The sequence below is a fragment of the Condylura cristata genome, unplaced genomic scaffold (genome assembly GCF_000260355.1).
Source record: "Condylura cristata isolate star-nosed mole 26May11 unplaced genomic scaffold, ConCri1.0 scaffold00033, whole genome shotgun sequence".
Lineage (NCBI taxonomy): Eukaryota > Metazoa > Chordata > Mammalia > Eulipotyphla > Talpidae > Condylura > Condylura cristata.
The window spans coordinates 18,471,808-18,474,404 of NW_004567134.1; positions in this window are offsets into that span (position 1 = coordinate 18,471,808).

The window sequence follows — 2,597 nt, forward strand, 5'->3', positions numbered from 1 at the left end:
GAGCCAGGTGTGTGTCGCAGAGACGCCGCGGTCACCCGGCCCGCGGGGTCACCGGCGCCGGAGGCTGCCCGCAGCCAGCTCAGGAGCGTGAACGGCTTGGTCTGCTCCAGCGTGCCAACGCGAGGGCCACGCCGCCCCACACTTACGCGCCGTGGAACCCCGTCCTCGGGCTCATCGCTCGGACCGGGCCCCGCTGAGGTCCGCCCAGCAAAGGGCCTGAGGAGCTGCCGCCAGTTACCCCGAGGGATATCTAAGCCCGAACAGATGCGTTCAGCCGGCTTCGTGGGAGGCTTCGCGGGCCGGGGCCAGCATTTGTCATCTGCTTGGCTTCGCCTTCCATTATTCATCGACTGGGATCACTTTCTTCCCATCAGCTGATACCGTCTCCGCGCCGCGGGGGCAGGAAAGAACCCAGAGCGCCGCGGACTGACTCATGCGTGTGTGAGCGAGGCGGCCGCGACAGCCCTGCTCTTCCTGTGAGCTCACAGCAGACCAGTGACCAGCTGAGTCGCAGCGAAGGGCGGAATGTTCTCCTGCTCCCCGGGTGTGTCCCGGCACCGCCTCGGGCTGTCGCTGCGCCTGCCCGTGGCCCAGAGGGCCGTTTGCTGGCAGAGCCCCCCGTGGGTTTCGGGGTGGCGAGTCCCTAGAACTGCCCGGCCCGGCAGGTCACCGCTAGTCGGAAGCGAGCTGAGAACCGAAGCCGGCCCCTCGGCCACGTCGCAGACTCCACGGGCCGCCGGGGCCGCCGTGGGACAGGCCGAGGACGCGGCGTCCGGGCGCCTCCCCCTTTCGAGCCTGGCGTGGGGCGCGCGGCTGGGCCCAGACCCCCGGCTCTGTGTCTGCCCGGTCCTCGCCGCACCCCGACGGGCGGGTGCGCGCCCAGCTAGAGGCCGTCACCCGCTGGCCAGCGCCCGGCGCGTTTCTCTGGGATCTGCAGGGCAGCTCATCCTCCCGCAGGAGAAACTGCTCCCTGCGGGCGCTGGGATTGCAGGAGATGACCAGCAGGTGGGGTGCGAGGCCCGCCGGAGCCGCGCTCAGGGGCCAGGTCTCCCTGCGCTGACCGGAACCAGCTCGTGCGCTCCCGCGCCGAGCTCTTGCTCTTGGCACCAGACCCCGTGCCATCGACCGAGATGCCCACGAGCCGGGACGCGGCCACCTCCCGCAGCTCCCTCGGCCCACATGCGTCTGTGTGCGGACGGCGTGGAAGCGAACGTCAGACAGACGCGCCTCAACGCGAAGCCCTGGTCCAGCTGCCGCCGGACCTCTCGCTCTGCGCCGACAGTCAGGTCACAGAGAAATGGACAGAGGGCATGCCCTCGGCCGCCCACCACGCTGAGCCTCTGCCCTGCCTCACTCCCCGGGGAAGAGATCGGAGAGCCGAGCGCATCTGCCTCCCCGCCACAGGCCCTGGCCGAGCTCTCCGGGACAGTCGCAGCGGACGGTCGCCTGGACTCTCGCCTGCGCAGCTGCAGTGGCTCCTAACCGGCCTGGCCCTCCCGGCCCGTTCTCTTCGGAGGCTACAGCGAGCCCCTCCCTGTAGAGAGAAGGCAGCCCCTGTTCTGCGGGTCCTGGTTACGGGCGTGACCCCAGGAGCGCCGACCCCGCCTCTCTGACCCGCCTCTGGGGTGTCCGGTCCCGGGTCTCTCCCCGCCGCTCATCACGCGCTCCAGCAGCCGCCTCGGGGCCTCGCGCGCCCTCGGGGCTCCCTGGGGCCGGCCCCTCGGACAGGCCTCCCCGACCGCCCCCCTGGTCTCCGCAGCCCCACGCCCCAGCCCTGGGGCCGGCTTTGGGGGCGCCGTGCTCCCGGGTCCGTGCGGCGCGGCTCCCCGGGCCTGCACGTCGGGTCTACCAGGCCCCAGGACATTCGACGGAGGAGGAAGTAGGGCCCCGACGGGCGACACATCAGAGCGCGCTGGCCGTGAAACCGGCCCCTCTGTGTGGCTCTGCTGACTCCCCTCCGCGATTCCCGCCGGGCATTTCCTCAGAGCCCGGTTCTCAGGACGCCCGGCCTCTGCTGGGCCTCAGCGGGCTGTGGTACGCTCAGGGCGGCCGTGTGCTGAGCGTCTGGAGTGGACAAGTGCACACGGCGCTTCCCGCCCCGGCGCAGGGCGCGCCCGCACGCCAGCACCTCCTTCCGTGACGCCGTGCGCGGACACTCACCCAACCGTTACGTAAGGACAGGGGCGCTTTCCCAGCCCACCCCCCCAGAGTCGCCCTGGGGAGCGAGAGTCCAGGGAGTGGGCGGAGAGTAGCCTGCGCCCGGCCCCCAGGGGGCCCCGCTCGGAGGGAGGCCTCGAGGCACTGGGCTAAGCAGCTGGGGTCATGCGTGGGACGGGGACCTCGCCAGGAAGGGCAGCAGAGGACCGCATGCGGGGCCTGGACCTGGGCTGACCCCTGGTCCCTGGGCCGGACGGTGGTGGTCTCCGTGGCCAGGTGAGAAGGAAGCCGGGGGCCGGGGGCGGGGGCCTGGACCTGCAGGCCTGTGGTCTCACAGGGAGCAAGCTGCCTGCCTTCCCCTCAGGGAACTGGTCACGTCAGGACCGAGGGGCCCGGGGACGGAGGACTGCAGGCCAGCCCTGCGCGCCACCTGGGCCCCG